This window comes from Tamandua tetradactyla, chromosome 5 (genome assembly GCF_023851605.1).
Source record: "Tamandua tetradactyla isolate mTamTet1 chromosome 5, mTamTet1.pri, whole genome shotgun sequence".
NCBI classification, from domain to species: domain Eukaryota; kingdom Metazoa; phylum Chordata; class Mammalia; order Pilosa; family Myrmecophagidae; genus Tamandua; species Tamandua tetradactyla.
The window spans coordinates 71,583,881-71,601,024 of record NC_135331.1 but is presented as its reverse complement, the minus strand read 5'-3'; the positions used below and the strand labels follow the sequence as shown (position 1 = coordinate 71,601,024).

General features: G+C 37.6%; 1 protein-coding gene across 2 annotated transcripts in view; it reads right to left on the bottom strand.

Moving 5' to 3' along the window:
- The window catches only part of NLGN1 (neuroligin 1), a 714,506-nt gene that overhangs the window by 355,798 nt on the left and 341,564 nt on the right, over positions 1 to 17,144 (bottom strand). The window lies entirely within an intron of this gene.

Here is a 17,144-nt window from a genome sequence, read left to right as displayed (position 1 = left end):
TTTCCCTTAATATGTCCTTTATTCCCTTGACTTTTTCTCCAAATTCACTAGTCTATCAGTGTGTTTTGCAGAATATCGCTCCCCACCCCAAAAGATGTCCACATTCTAATCCCCAGAACCTGTGATTATTTTACCTGCCATGAGAAAAGGAATTTTGTGGACTTGATTAAATTAAGGATTTTGTGACAAGCAGATTATCCTGGATTAACTGGGTGGTCTTGATGGACTCACAGGGACCTTCAAAAGGGAAAGGAGGCAGGAGAGTGAATCACAGAAGGAAATGTGATGACCAAAGTGGACGTCAGAGAGAAAAGCATGAAAGAAGCTGGGCCTCTGGGTATGAACAGTGAGGAGAGAGCCTTGAGCATGGAAAGGTAGATGACCCTCGGAAGCTGGAAAGGACAAGGCAGCAGATTCTAGATCCCCAGAGGAAATGTAGCCCTGCAGGACTTCTGGCCCCGAGAACTATACGGTAATATATTTACATGGTTTTAAGTGGCTGAGTTAGTTGCAATTCATTGCAGCAGCAATGGGAAATTAATTCAATTATTGAATACAAGAAATGGGTTAGAAGAGGTCACCACTATATGGGTTTTAAAATACTGATGCTAATACCCTTTAGAGATAGATAGCCAGTTACAGAGAATTCTGACAGCACCAGATAACTAAACTAATTCATGTTACGACACATCACGAACCATTAAAGAATGACCCTTACGATCCCATACAAAACATATTGAAAAGATTATTTACATATTCTGCACTGTGAAAGATATTAATATTTAATAATTAATGTAAGATATGTTAATAAATAATAACAATATTAAAGCTACAATTTACTAAATACTTACTATGCACCAGTGGGTTAAACATTTTACATACATTATCTCATTTAATCCTTGAAACAACCTTAGAAGTGTACTTACTGCAGTTTTTACAGAGGAGAGATTAAGTAAGTATATGTGACCAATTACAAAAGGACAAATTGAAAGGAAGCGAAAGGGCAAGGATTTGAACCAGGGTCTGTTGATTTAAAATCCCATGCCTTCCACCAAAGATAAATTGAGATAAGGGATTTTTTAAATGACAAAAAAACAAAAAACCTCAGGAGGTTCCTAACTTTAAATATTAGTATTTTGTCATGCCAAAGATAGGAGACTCCACAGTCACCTCAAGACAATCACACTTTCTGCTGATGCCCAATTTTCTCAGACTTTCTGCTTTAATTTTGGTCTGAATATCTTTCTTAATGGGGAGCAATTGATCTAACCATCATTAGAAAATTCAGGGTTGACTATTTTAAGTCAGAACTTAGACAAATTTGGAGGTAAAAAAGGAGATATTAACTTTTTCTTGCTTTGCACAAACTTAAGCCTTGTTCTAGATCTTGCTATTTTCTTAAGAGGTGAAATACCCGTATTTGATTAAGAAATTGAAGCAAAATGAATGAATATTTAATAAATATTGATTCGATGCCTGTATTGTGCCACTCACCATCACATATTTTAAGAGATTCAATCCTCACATTCATATTTTATACATATTAGTGCCCCCGAATTTTGCCTAAGAGGTAAGTAAAGCTCATAAAGTTTGGCCAGAATCATACAATCAATTTAATTCAGGAGTGACTGACTCCACAGCCATGATAAAGTATGAATCCACAGAAATATAAAATTGTCCAAGAGATTGTTGTCTATTTAAAGTTTTTCTGTAGGATACTGTCCAGGAACTTCCCTCTCATCCAGTGAAGCAGTATCAGGTTCTTCAAATTAGACCCTTAATTTATAAATGTAGCACTACTTTCTATTATGTAAATCCTCAAATTCCCTTTTCTGGAGCATACTTATACAGATTTTCTTGATAGAACTCATTTTTAAGCCATGTGTATCTCCTTGCCTTTCTCACTTGATTAAATAGTATTCTGGAAATCAGCTTATTCTGCTATTGTAATCTAAACAACTCAACCACACACACACACACTGGCCCAAAACAAGTCTGCTTTCCCGCTCTTTGCTTCCTTTGATAGTTTGGTCCAATCACAGGCAACCATCCCGAAAATTTCATTTGCTCTTATCTTCAAAAAGTTATACAGATTAAAGCATTTTAGATTTATTCTCAGTATTCACTAGGCATTAGTGAATCCTCAACCTCATAACACTTGGCTATCCATGTGGATAAACTGTCACACCTAGGCTATATTTCAGTCTGGTCAAATACAAGTATTTTATGAAAAAGAAACTTCTCCATCTCTCATACTGTGTGTGTAGTCCATATTAAAAAAAACGTGCTTAGCCTTTAAAAACATTTAAAATAGAATTAAAAGAACCAAATTGCTTTCTTGCAGGCCATCAGTGATTAATTGATCACTCTAATTAATAGCCTTCATTCAGTCTTTATTGTCACTATTGTCACAAGATACAGAGATTTTTACATTTAGCCAATTATTTGATACTAAATATTATATTCATATTGTATTGCAATTTTGTGTCTCCCTTACATATTTCCTTTAAGTTAGAGCTTAGTATGTCTTTGCTCCCAGCTCGTTTCTACTTAAGCAACCAATAAAGGAACAAGTGAGTGAATGAACAAAATATTTCTAGCATGCTCGTGGTGTGTAATGGTCAGGTTCATGTGTCAACTTGGCCAAGTGGTGGTTGGGCAAGTGCTGGCTTGTCTGTTGCGATGAGGACATTTCATAGAATTAAATCATGATCACATCAGCTGCATCCACAGCTGATTCCATTTGTAATCAGCCAAAGGGGCATTTCTTCTGCAATGAGATGCTTAATCTAATCACTGAAAGCGTTATAAGGAGGATTCAGAAGAGACAGCCTCTTCCTGTTTCAGCTGGTGAGGCTCTCCTGTGGAGTTCGTCCAGACCGTCCATCGGAATTGTCGGCTTCACAGCCTACTCTGTGGATTTTGGACTCTGTGTTCCTACGGTCATGTGAGACACTTCCATGAATTTTATATTTGCAAGTGTTCCCTGTTGATTCTGTTTCTCTAGAGAACTGTAACTAAATGCATCTACCAACTGTGGCTTGAACTTCATCCACATCAGAGGCCACTCATTAAGCTCAGCTCTGAGTGCTAACACTGTACTAGTTTCTATAACACACTTACCTGGTTTAGATCTCCTGAAGAAACCCATTATAAAGTGAGTCATTATTTAAATTTTACAGATTATGAAAACTGAAGGGTTAAATATGTGCTAATGACTACATAATTGGTTGGAGACAGAACCTACTTGGGCTTCGCAGTGAAGTCCATCTTCTAAACCTCTTTGCCTTTCTCACACAATCTTGGTTCAGCCTAAACTGACATTATAATCCCAAAGAAAATTAGAAAAGAAGTAATAAGAAAGACTACAGGATTCAAACAGGAGTGTTAACCTTAAACAAACAAAAAAACAGCTGCATAGACATGGAAGTATAAGGAAAACACAGACAACATGGCTCTTGTTTTAAAAGCCTAGTCAACCTGGATGAAATAGCAGCAGAAGACAAGAAGAGTTACATGACCTGAGCCTCTAAGCCTGCAGGCTCCCATTACTATTTCTGGTACATTTAGTACAACTCCCAACAGTATCTGCATGGAATTAAAGATGAAATGGGCCTTCTTTGCTTTATTACTTTTAAAAGATTGTATCACTGATGGTGGAAATAATTCTAGAAGCTACCTGGTTGAGCTGTATGACAAAAAATTATTAGTAAGAGAAGCTACCTGGTTGAGCTGTACGACAAAAAATTATTAAAAAGAGAGTATAATTTTTTTCCAGTCTGAACGCTCTTGGAAAATGTTGAAAAGCTTAACTGGATATTGTTCAAGAGCAATAAATTTCCTGCCTACAGATATAGACTCCAGTCTACTGATCTGTCAAGAGTAAACAATCTTTTTAATGTAATTATTTACTTCCATATCCATGTAGACAGCTACACATGAAAATTAATTGATTATCTATGTCTTACATATGCAAAGATGCTGATTACTCGTGAGATGTAGGTCATAAAATTTGAATATTTTCTAATCGGAAATCAATTGCCATCGATTTGTTCACATGCTCTTACAAAATGCCCCTTAAGACCAGAAGAATCATTTAAAAGCTAGCAAGCTAGGGTTAGAAGGACAATCTATAATCAAGGAACAGAGTCAGGTTAGCAAGCCCCCAAGAAACTCATGCCTGTGATCTTAGCCCTGTTAACATGGTGCCCAAACCAGCTCATCTAAAGGGCCAAAGTCAAACTGAAGAATGAAATGATTTTTTTTAAATGCAATTAATGCAATTAGTCACATTGCTTATTTAAAAATGCACAGAGATTGCATGTCTTTCAAAATAAATCTCATCACACATTCAAATGAAGCCACATCATCTAATGAACAACATCATGTGCACAGAAGGGCACTCTTTTAACTTAAAACAAAGTGAAAATAAATAAACTTGAAACAGTTATTGATTTATGAAACCGTGAGTGATCTCTAGCCCTGAACTAGCATTAGTTTGAAGGGCCTATCTCAGAGAAGTCAAACCTTTACTCCACTCAAGCTGAAGATCTTGTTGTTATTGATTCGTGTTTGCTCTGCCTCTCTCTGTGTTTCTGTGTCTCTGTGCTTTCACTTTCATATATCAACACTGCACACACACACATACACACACACATACACTCCACAGCTTTTCTACCTTATCCTGGAGCATGAAGGTATGAATCAAAATGGATAACAGTAATTTTTTTTTCCCTTCCTGCATTTTCTCCTTCCCCCATTCAAGTAAGTAGCAGGCTCCTGCTTCATTGCCCCTGGGAATGCATAAAGTAGAGCACAAGTCAGGCAGATCCTGTAATTCTTCTTGGCTTTTGGTTTAAAAGCCTCAACCTTTTGAGGAAGAGGCAGAGGGAGAGATCAAAGTGCAGGACGGCTTCTGTTAGATCACATTACCCCAGAGATTGGGCTTGGGGGATGGGAGTGAGGCAGAGTCTGTAGGTAACAAGGCAATGGGGATTTAGCTGCATGCTAGAGAGTCCTGAGACCTCAAAGAGCCAGTGGTGACCATACTTGCCCTGAGTTTATATACCTAGCTCTGAGCATACCACGTAAGCCTCCGAGATTACTGTACAGTGAAGCTTTAGAGAGGGGACCCTACAATGAATGGGACGGAATTCCCATTAAGTCCAGTAAGATGGAATACCACTACATATTTTTAATGTTTTAAATATATATATACATATATATATATATATATATATATATATATATATATACATACACATATATTTTCAGCTTTAAAACAGCACCGATAAAATTTAACAGAAGCACCTCAAGCAAATGAAATATTCCATCACGGTTGGAAGCAGAGCGGCCTAGATAAGAACACTGTAATAAAGCATCAAGCACTTTCGCTGACTATCACTGAGCACTTCCGCTATGACATACTTTTTGCATGAAGTGAAATGTGGCCTGTCCTTGCCAGAGTAGATAATAGTGCCTGGACACTGGCCAGCTTAGCTCTAACGCCGAGAGAGGAGAGCGTGTCAGCACTCGCTGGGAGCCTTCCCAGCTGCCCCTGTAAAAGCCTCCTTCTCTGTCTTGTCACAGCCTCCTGAGCTGTCAGCACTGAACTTGGCCCTCAGTGGACTGCCCAACCGCCACGTGAAAAACCCCAGCTAGAAAATCACACATGCCTTGGTGCTTGTAGTCATTACTTGGAGGTTGCAATTGAGCTTCTAGTATGGAAAGCACCGGAATTTGGACTTTCAGCTCATCTTCCCATATGTCGGAGTATCTGAGGTCTAAATCTTAAATCTGAAGGAAAGGCATTCTAAATGCAAACCACACCTTTTAATCGAATTCGCAAATTCCTTCCACTCTCCCACTTCTCTTCCACTTATTCAGTGTCCTTGGTGCATAAGCTGGAATTCTTTCACATGTGGATTCTTTCTTGAAAATTCTTTTCTGTTTCTCACTTGAAGCAGCACTTTTCAAGACACATAAAGGAAGTGTACAAAGTGTTAGCAGAACCACCTTTTAGTTAACTTTACCCCTGGCTATCATGGAGTTTGGGAGAATGTGTTTTCTTAAGTGAAAGAAGGATTCGGGGATGCATTTTAGTTTCTGGCGAGGTACTCCCACTTATCACTCCTACTTCCACCTTCTTTCTTTTATATCATATCATAATTTTTAATTGAAAATTAAATGTTCTATTTTAATAGAGTAATCACTTATGATCATACTACCTAGGAAAAACTGCTTTCATTTGGCAAATTACCTTCTTCATACGTACATAGTTTATGTATTTAGAATTAATATAAACTACTGAATTTACTATTGCTATTTGTAATACTATTTTCATCTCATAAAATTTTCCCCAAATTCCATAGCTCTTAAAATAAAATAAAATAAATGATTGTATCATCTTTAATTCTGTTCTTACACTGAATTTACAAATGCAGCATTTGCTAGCTCATGTTTCTAATTCTGGACACATGTGTTGTTTCCACGTGTTTGCTTTATGGCTGGTGCTGCCTGGAGGTGCTGCCTGCTGAGAGCTGGGAGCTGCCTGAGACCTACAGTAGGCGCTGAGTACGTGTGATTTATGTGGCTCCCACTCACAGTTTAGTGTGGGTACTCTCTAGTCTGTTTTACAAATGAGGAGACTTGAGGCTCACAGAGGTAAAATACTTCCCCAAGGGCACTCAGTGAACAAGTGGCAGAATCAAGATTTAAAATTCATATCTATCTGACTCCAAATCTCATTCTTTCTCCCCTATGTCATGCAGCTATTATTTTTGCGGAAATTCCCTAAGATAAAATCCTGAGAGTGAAATGGTTGAAAAGGCAAGTGTGACTGTCTCTCTGGCTCTTGTTACTCACCCATCAATGAAAATATCAGTGAAAGGGAGATAAGCAATATTATGTGCAAACCGATTGTCTGCGTTTCCTCAAGGTCTCTTGCTCTTTGAGATTAGAGGGGGTGCACAGTCAGCTTCTACGTTTTATATATGAGAAAATTTTATTTACAGGAAAACTCAGTTACTGGCTCTAAATTTTACTCAACCAGATTTCTGGTGATCAATTTAGAAAAAAAATGTGGTATAAGTTTTATCACATTTAAATAAAATAGTGTTATTCTCATAAAGGCTTTAAAAATTTGTTTAGAACTCTATTGGCAGAGATGGGATTCTTAGTAAACAGAGAAACACATATTTAAACTGTGAGTAAATAAGGGGTCTTTGTGTAACAAAAATTAGAGGGATCTCTTTAGCTAGAATAAAAATAAACGTCAAGGAGACAAAGGGATGCTTTCATGGCTTGAGATACACTATTATTATTAAGCCTTTTCAACAAGTATCAATGCTCTCTCTTCCCTTTCACTGGAAACAGTGGAACCTTTGCTGAACTGGCAGTCAGTTAGAGCCAGTCAACAGAAACTGCTTTGGGTCACATGGCACCACGAACTGTTGTTGCCATCGCAACCGCACTATGATAAATTAGCCTGTCTCCGTTAAGTATTTGGTTTGCCTACATGCTCTAGAAGGTGCCGTTTTGCTATTCTCCTGGACAGTTTGGAGCTAATCTCTGATTCAACCATTTCAGCAGGATTGTTATCATTTACATATATAGGGGGGAGAGAAAAAGGAAAGGAATATTTTTGACTCATTAGGCACATGCCTCAGTGTTTCTGAATGATTATCATATTTAAGGAGTATTTTTGTCTTCTCATGAAGTTTGGTCATTGTTTTAGAAGCTGTTCTATGCAAGGTTAATATGAATTTATTTCACCTCTTAGATACTTACATATTCCTACCACTTAATTGAGATAAACTACTAGATTTAGGAAAGCTAGAAGAAAAAAAAAAGGTAGCTATAAAAGCAGTGGAGCTTGTAATAGCTTAAATAATTATTTTTCAAAAATTAGGACATTTTTATTGTTTAGGGGATTACTTTCTTAATAAATTCTGTGTGGAAGTTATAACCCCCAACAACAGTTTGCTTTCTTTCCTAAACAGTGAAGTTTAACGGTGTTATTTTTCTTTAATTCACTTTATCTCATTAACAAATTTAATGAGGTTCATAGATATTGATGTGTAGAATGCAATAAAGCATATTGTGATTTCAGACAAGGTACATGGAGACTTAATGACTAATTGATTTTTAACTATGATGTAGTGTTTTCAGTTTGTAAGGTACTTTACCATAAATTTTACCTTTTAATCTTCAACAGCATCTGATACTGTTATCATAGCCGTCTTACACAAGAGGTTAAAAATTTTTACAGAAAATAAGAGAATTGTCAAAGTTATAATGAAATTAAAGCAGCCTTATCTTAAAATCAAGTCTGTGACTCCAAATATAGGTTTTTAATATGCTACCTCATTACCAAAATAATTATTTTTTCTCTTTGCCAAACAAGCACATAAGAATATGCCTAATACATATACTAGCTAAGAGCATTATATGTTATTTATAAAAAATTTTATAATTTTAGAGTGTTAAGAAGTCCAGCAGAATAAATATGCTGAGGTTGCGTGTAAATCTGCATACTGTATATAGTTCCTAAATAAAAGGATATCAAAATACGACCTGCATTAAGGAAATTTCTGCAAATATTCCCATTTTGTCTTATGCTGGTGAAGAAAAAAGAAAGAAAAAATGAAAAAGAGAATTACTATGGAGCAGAATGAAATGGTAGCAAAAGTACTAATCTCAAACTTAGAATGATCACTTAGATTGCAGGACTGGGCAATGAAGACCGATATCCAATTTGTTGTAGGAATGTATTTAATTTTATCCTCCCCTGTCTTGCCTGGCTTGGCTCATTACCTAGCCCCTTGCTCCTCAAAATCTAGTCCATGGATAAGCAATGCCAGCACAACCTGAGGGTTTACTAGAAATGCAGAATCTCAAGCCCCACTCCAATCCTGCTGAACCAGAACCTGCCATGAGCAGTCCTAGGCTATTCATGCACACCTGAGTGTCTGAGAGGCATGGAGTCATCATCCGGACTTTTACCAACGATCAGGAAGGAGAGGAGACAAGTGAACATCAACTTCAGTTGGTTTCAAGTGCCTGGATCCAAGACTGCAATGACTTCATAGCTTACAACTAGCCGGCCCCTTGGTTAGGAAACATCTCATTCATTGACCTACATGTCTTCAGTAGGAGAGAATCTGTGGGGGCAGAGTGGGTATATAGAAGTTCTGCTTCCAGGAGTCCATGCTTAAGTGCAAATGCAGCAGGTGAGATAACATTATATTCCACCAGCAATAATAAACATTTTCAGGAGAACGGAGAGCTCAACAGTGAGACTGAACAAATGAGTCTTGATATGAGATTTTTTTTTTTCTTTGCATGGGCAGGCACTGGGAGTCATACCTGGGTTATCCTGCATGGTAGGCGAGAACTCTGCCACTGAGCCAACGCAGCCCACCCTTAATATGAGATTTTAAGGTCTAGGAGACCATGTGCTATATTTGGCATATAATATACACACATGCATGTGCACACACACACACTCATTCACACTCACACAATCCCCTTTGAATTAAATTTTGTTCAGGGAAAGGCCCAAACCATGGGAGAAAGTGCTTTGATGAAGGGTGATCTGCAATGTAGACACCTAGGAGAATGTTTCAAGAAAAAGATGGCAGAAGAGAACAAAAGATCAATAGTCTGTTAGCCTTGTTAACTAGTTGAACCGAGGGTTAAGTTGAAGTTTGCCATTTTCTCTTGAAACTGTCAAACAGCATGGCTGGTTTTTTTCTACATCTTCACTGATCTTCTCCTTTTCCCACAATCAAGTCTTATTTGCCTTGAATCATTACATAAGGACTTGATGTCTTCATGTGACCTATTAAGATAAAATGCATATACTTGCAATTCCCTCAAAGAGAAGTAATATTAGTCTTGGGAGACAATGTCCTAATCCAAATACATGCCATTAATGGAAGACTGATTCATTTCCCAGATGCACTGGTAGGGAGAGACACTTTATAACAGTTGATACAAATAGTGACCCTTGGGGTTCTGGATTTAAGCTACTTGAGTCTGGCCAATTGATGTATTACATGTCAAACCTCAGATGAATTAATAAAGCTAAAAAATAGTTTTAGCCTGTCAATAGTTTCCATTAAAAATGTTTGTTGTTAGAATTCAAAATGAAAAAGATATATTGCGTGTTCCCACTATCTCAACAAGCCAAATCATTTTCATTTTTCTGCTTTTCCTTCCAGTCATTTGTAAGCAGTGTCCATACATGTGTGTGTATGTATACAGACATATGTATACGTATATATATTGCTCAGATTATATGTCATCAATACTAATTGTCCCTGACTTTGTCAACCTCACTAGAATCACAGAGCTCTGCCACCAGGCTGAATCCCACCTACTTTCAGTGCCAACCATGTTCTAGACAGGCTTTAAACATACCACAGGCAGGTGGTGTATATTGGTGAGTGTGGGGAAAGATATTACTGCTGTCCATCAAATAATCAGGCTGTTTAAACTTTTAAGTATAACAAATAACTCTGAACTCTTCTCCTATAGCTTTTTCTTTATTATTTTTTAAAGATAAATTACCAAGATGAGATTATAAAGTTTGGAAATACAAATATTCTGTGGCTCTTTAGACATATTATGAAAATACTTTCCAAAAGCATCTTTTTTACCCCATCAGCAAAGGCATGGTGTACTGATCTGAATCTGTGGTGGACCCCAGAAAAGCGATGCCCTTTGATCCTCATTCAATATATTGCTGGGTGGGGGCATTTTGATTGTTTCTTTGACGACGTGACCCACCCAATTGGGGGTGGTAACTTTTGATTAGATGGTTTCCATGGAGGTGTGTCTGTTTATACAGAATGCATCTTATTTCCTCCTTTTAGCTCTATTTCATGTTGAAAGGTAAAAGAGATAAGTACAAGTTATTCCTTCTCTAGGTGGAGTTGCTTGCTGGAATCCTTTAAAAGAGGAAACATTTTGGAGAGAGTGTCTTTTTGGTAGAGCCATGTGAAAGCTAGAAGATGCTGCCATGTTCGCCACATGCCCTTCCAGCTGAGAGAGAAACATTGAACATCATTGGCCTTCTTGAACCAAGGTATCCTTCCCCTGATGCCTCAGATCAGACATTTCTATACACTTAATTGGGACATTTTCTCAGCCATAGTAAACAAGCAACTTATTAAATTCCCCTTTTTGAAAGTCATTCCGTTTCTGGTACATTGCGTTCCGGCAGCTAGCAAACTAGAACACATGGTGTGGTAGAAGCTGGCACTGGTGTCTTGTAAGAACTCTTAAGGTGATTCTCAGTTGCGTCTCTGGATTGAGCACACCAAGTGAATGTGATGTCTCCACTGCAATCAAATCAGCCTGGACATTATCATTTCAATGGACTGTCTTTTTTTCCAGTTTGGTGTGTATAAGTGGTCCTTCATTATTCCTTGATTTTATTGTTGTGACATATTTTTATCAATGTTTATACAGAATGCATCTTATTTCCTCCTTTTAGCTCTATTTCATGTTGAAAGGTAAAAGAGATAAGTACAAGTTATTCCTTCTCTAGGATATTTTCTTTCTCTCATTTCTCTGCATGAGATAAGAAGAGAGAAAATGACTTCATTTAAAGACAGGGATATAGGGAAATGTTGAAGTATGGTGTGAATTCTGGACTCTAAGGACATTCTGTATGGATCCTGACTCTGGAAATACCATGAGTGGACCATGTTCCACCAATTTAAGGGGGTCAAAGGCATTTAAGTGGTGTTTCAACCTGACATAACATTTCAATCTGACTAATGAGGAACTGACTGGGAAAATAATCCTTACACTTAAATATTCTTGCAGAAAGGGATGTGAGAGGTTCTGCTGGTAGTATTGATTTATAATGAAGCAAAGCTGTAGACTTCCTGGGTTTTGAATCTTTTCTGCCTGCTGAGTCTGACCAGGGGCTATAATAAGTAGATACCTCATGCCACCAATTCTACCTCTTTAGGTTTTAATGCTGACTAGGCAGAGATGATGGGAAAGACCTTCAGCTGTTTCTAAGAGAGAAAAATGCCAAAAGCTTTACAAGAAAATAGTTTACAATTTGCTTAGTGTTTGAGGCTTTCAAAAACCTTTTTGAGTAGTTATTAATTAATCAAAGAGACGCTCAGTAAGGTGGACAGTTCTAATATTTCATATAAAGATGGAAAAAAAAGGGAAAGAAATATGGTGCTATTAAAGAAGCAAATTTGAAATAGTCCAAAGAATCAGCCATCGATTCCTCTGAGTTGAATAGTAGAAAATATCATTCTAATTTTATCACAAATTGTTCTAAAATGGTTGGTTGACTAGGGAGATGGCTGTGAATAATATCTTTTATATCCCTGGAGACTATAAGTTGGTAGCAAGTGGAAAATAAATAAATAAATAAATAAATAACCAACCTTAACCCAATTGGTTAAGGGGCCTCAGTATCATCAACTGCAAAACTTTAGTACTGGAATCAAGGACCCAGGTGTCCCTTCTGACTCCACACGTTCTTTAATTCACACACTATTTACATAGCAAGGCTCAATATCCTTAGTAAACCACAGGATACATTACCCATGATTACATTCCAAGTATCACCCAAAAGCTGAGGGAAGAGGGCTTTTATTTCTGTAAAGATAAGAGTCCTCAGAGCCTCTCAAATCCTACCATGATATCCACTTTGCTTCAAGGAAGGGCTGTGCCCTAAGACTTCCATTGTATTGATAGAGGAAAACCTGCTAAAAGAAGTTCTAGCAGCATCTATCCAATTTTTACCAAACATTTCTGCTTATGCTTTAAAATGCTCCAAGTGATATATTTCTCATCACACCCATCGTTACTGGCAGATTTTTGGTAACATAAATCATCCAACAGGCTGAGACATGCCCAAGGGAGGGTGGCATAGGAGGTCTGCTTTCCTCTTTCTTCAAGATTTAGGATAGTGCTAGCTTAGGGATGTGAACTGTCAGGAGCACATGCCATCACCCCCCTCCCTCACAGATGGAATCTTTTCCCAGAGCTCTCTCTCCCTGAACTGGCACAAAGCCTTGGAATCCTCCTTATCATATTTCTCTAAGCAGGCAGTACAAAATGGGTGTAGAAGTAGATATGAAATCTCCATCTCTACTGGTCTAGAGGCTTTTTAACAATAGGACTGAAATTGTGAATACAAACGGTGAAAAATAAAGATGAAGAAATAACTAAGAGGTCAGCAATGTCCTTCATCTGTAGAAAATTAATAGAAGTTGGGACCTTCAAGAACTAGCTTCAGGCCGACCCGAGGCCTAGTCCTTCTGTGCGGATGGTACACTTGGCAGTGAGAACTTGGGCAAACACTAAGAGAAATGCCAAAAGTGTCAGCAGTTACTTTTGTCAGGCAGGAACCTAGGTTTGCTTTATTGTTTGGAGTAGCCAAGCAGGTTATAAAACCCCATTGAGATTGGACAGGGTAGTTTTTCCAAAGTTCTGATGGGATTCTCACTTCAAGAAGGTGGCAGAAGCAGCGGTAGCAGAGTCTTCATGCGGCATAGAAACCCAGGATAGCTTTTCCCTCTCACTTCACTGGAAGCACTGCAATACCTCCGCTTTGGGTAGCCTGTGAGTAGTAAGTTGCACCCTAAATTTAACTGAAGTCTCCTTGTTCTGGATCTATTGACATTTTTCTATCAATGAATACCAAGCAGAGGAACAAATCCAGACATGTCTTTATATGGCCAAAACCAGTCCATGGCATTGCCTCCCAAATCCTTTTGACCCAGAAGTAGAATTGACCCCAGAGAAATGAAAAGTTGTACCATGTCTGTCCTCCTACAGCTGCCATTTTGAAATGGAAAACATCCAGCAGCCTATACAATGTCATATATTTGTGCTTGTCTACTTGAAAACTAAATGGAAAAAGACAAAGCATTATATGCACATATACACTAAAGTATAGCCCTCTTATGAGAAAATAGGCTGAACAATATTAAGCAAGGTTAAAAACACAAAGGAAGTGAACATTTAAAAGAGAGAATTAGAAGAGACAGCGAGATTCTAATCCTGTTGACAGTCAAGTCAGCCTCTTATTTTCTTTCTGTTTCCAGAGCTAACACAATGCCCTAAGTATGATTGGCCCATGAATAAACAACTGTTGGACTTAAAATGAAACCAGGAAAAGGGAAAGGTAAGAAAAGTATACAGAAAAAGGTGAGAAAGGGAGATTTTTACATCATATCTCTTTTATTTGTAAAAGGCCATGCAATAATGAAACAATATAAGGTGCCTAAAGGAACTCACAAGAATTTGTAGGCAAACTAAAAAGCCTCAGATCATTTGACTTTTCAAAAATTAAAATAAAATTGGCAGCCTAGAGTCACCTAAGTTGAATATATTGCAAAGTTCTTAAAGTTCAAATTGTACTGTCATATAGGACACCTTCAAAATTTCTTGGAAAAGTAAATCTCTACTTCAAAAGTTAACTCTGTAGCTGCTTGAAAATGGAAAATAAAAAAAAGAGCCTTCTGCATCTGTGCTGGAGGGAAAAAAAGACTACAAGATTTTAAAGCCAACTTCTAGAGGGCACACCAGGATTTGAAAAGATCCCCTTACAGCTCCCTGAAATATATGACAGTATTTCAAGGAATTTGGCTGAGACTGACACCAACTCTCATTTGAGACTTTAAAACAGAAGACAAACTGTCCCAGCTTTCAGCAATTGCTTCATTGTTTCAGAAGCCCCTCCATTGCTACAGGTAATAGATTCCTGCTTTCCATTCTACATTTTGTACCTAAAATACAATTGCCTTGATGAGGTACCACTGGCCACACCAACAGATAATTCGCATTTTAATCACCTTTTTCCAATCTGGGACTACCATTCATCCCTTTCAGGAAAAAAAATATGAAAATGCAATAGTAGAGAGCCTTGCTGATTAAAGAATTTAAAGAAATATGCTTATATTTTATATAAATATTTGTATCTGTATTTTAAAATAATGCAAGCACAATGATTAAAACATCATTACCATGAACAAATTCTGTGTATATTAAATATATGCCCTAAGGTAAAGAGTTCATCATCTGCCTAAGCCTTAATTGACCTTGAATTCTATTTCTTTCACTACCCTCATCCAGCCAGTAATTGAATCTGCTCTGTTCTCTCTCCAAACGATCCTCTTCTCTCCATACTAATGTCTTTGTCCTTATATCCAATCACCAGTCTCATTCTTGGATTCTTGCAAATCAATCTGATAAGACTATCCCTCTCTTGAAAGCTGGTCGTGGTTGTTTTAGTTTCCTAGGTTGTTTAAGCAAATTGCATGAATTGTTTTGGCTAAAACAATGGGAATGCATTCACTCACAGCTTTGAGACTCAGGAAAGTTTCCAAATCAAGGCATCATCAAGGTCATGCTTTCTTCCCAGGAGCAGCTGCCAGCGATCTCTGCTGGTCTCTCCTTTCTCTTCCACGTTTTGTTCATTTCAGCGTCTACATTCCTTGGCTTTCTCTCTCTCTTTGCCCGGATTTCATTTTTCTTATAAAGGACTCCAGCAATAAGATTAAGACCCATTCCTGATCGAGGTAGGTCACACCTTAATTGATGTAATCTCATCAAAATATCCTACTTAAAATGGGTCCAAACACACAGGAGTGGATTGACTATACGAACTTGTGTTACTGGGGTACATACAGCTTCAAACCACCACGATGGTGCTGCTTTGCTCCAGGATCAACTCTTTAAGAGGACATGTGGTTCCCTTCCTGACCACGTGCCCATTGACCTCGTAAGTCTCTTCATACATTTCTGACTCCTTGTTCTATGCAACTCATGCTAAACTTTAGACTTTTGCATATGTTCAGCAATCTTAGATATATCCCTCAGTTTAATCTACGGCATCACTTTTCTGATATTTTTTCTGTCCCATCAAGGCTAAGTTAGGTGGCAAACCCAGAGTCTCTCAAAGTATTTTTATTATAGCCCTATTCACACAGTACTCTGTTTATCTGCCTCATCCCATAAGAGTTCTCTAATGCAACTCACTCATTGTTTCTCTACTGTTTCCTACACCTAGAACAGTAATGATGAAACTCACATTTATTAAATGAGTGCTTCTGATATTATCTTTTCAATAGATGCTGCAGGCTGATGGAACACTTACAGTCTCATGCAATTATGATCATGTTTTCATAGGCCCAGAACAATCATATTTCTTTGCATTATGAAATGAATTACAACTTTGCTATTATAATCTCTAAGAGCCAGAATGTGCTATTCCATGCCTACTCTATGCTTTTATCTGTGGAAGAGAGGGAGAAAGAGAGTGAGAGAGAGAGAGAGAGAGAGACTATCCAGTCTGTTGAAAGAACCTATTATCAAATGCTAAACTGTGGTTTCCAGAGATCTGCCGGCTTAAAAACTGGATAAGGAGCCACTAGCTACTTACAGGTCATATGTAATAATAAATGCAATCTTAAATTATTCTATTTTGTGGAAAACAAATCTACATAAGAATAGCTATTAGGAAAATTTGCTATTTGAAATCAGATTGACCTGTAAATTTGTGTATCATGTTCTTCTTTATCCTTACACAAACCCTCTTAAAGTCCTCTTTTTAGTGCCAACGAGCAGTTATTTCCCTGTCAATCATGAAATCTTCACAAGTCAAGAAGGGAGGGAAATGGAGAAGACTTGGGCGAGCCATGTTTCAGGAACACTGGCGCCCATCTGCGCATTGGCATGGCCACGTGGGAAGACTAACACCACAAACAGTAGTTGAGAATCCTAAGGGAATCTAATTTTGTTTCAAGGGCCTTGTCCAAGAGCAGTAGGAAACCCAGATGATTTGGAAACGTTGAATAAGATATGTCTAATCTAAAATAAATCAGGAATAGGGGCTATGGCCCAGTGGGAAAACTAGGTTTCTTGAAAAAGTACAAACACTGAGTAGGATAATCAAATAACATACTTTCAAGGGCTATCTGATAAGGAACCAAAGTTTGATGCCATGCAAAGTACAAAGCTGTCATAATAAAATCCACACCAGAAGATATGATCTTTAGTTTTTATACTAGCTTGTCATTAAATGACTTAAATATAAAAGCTGTATTTTAGACAAGCAAAATGGATCTGAAGTTCCAATATATACTGTGTAATGTTGTGAG